We start from the raw sequence: 295 nt of genomic DNA, 5'->3' as shown, positions 1-295 counted from the left end.
CTGATGTTTGAACCCATGGTGTCGTCCCATCTTGTTGTTCCTTTGGTTATGCTGTTTCTACAGCTTAGAATCACCTTCCTGCCCTCTCACTGATTAAAATTCTATTCACCCTTTCACACTCAGCTCCACCTATAAAAATACTGTATTCCTGCAGCACCTTGCACATTACAATGGTTATATAGCTTTACTACTTCGTGCCGTCATTAGCTGTTTGTATCTTTCTTGCTTTTGCTAGACTTGAAGGCAAAGACTTTACTTCTCTAACTTAGTATTGTGTTTTTCATATTTTAGGTAT

The sequence above is a fragment of the Puma concolor genome, chromosome B2 (assembly GCF_028749965.1).
Source record: "Puma concolor isolate L17-30 chromosome B2, mPumCon1.1.hap2, whole genome shotgun sequence".
NCBI classification, from domain to species: Eukaryota; Metazoa; Chordata; class Mammalia; order Carnivora; family Felidae; genus Puma; species Puma concolor.
The sequence above is the reverse complement of the archived record's forward strand: the minus strand, read 5'-3'. Positions refer to the sequence as shown.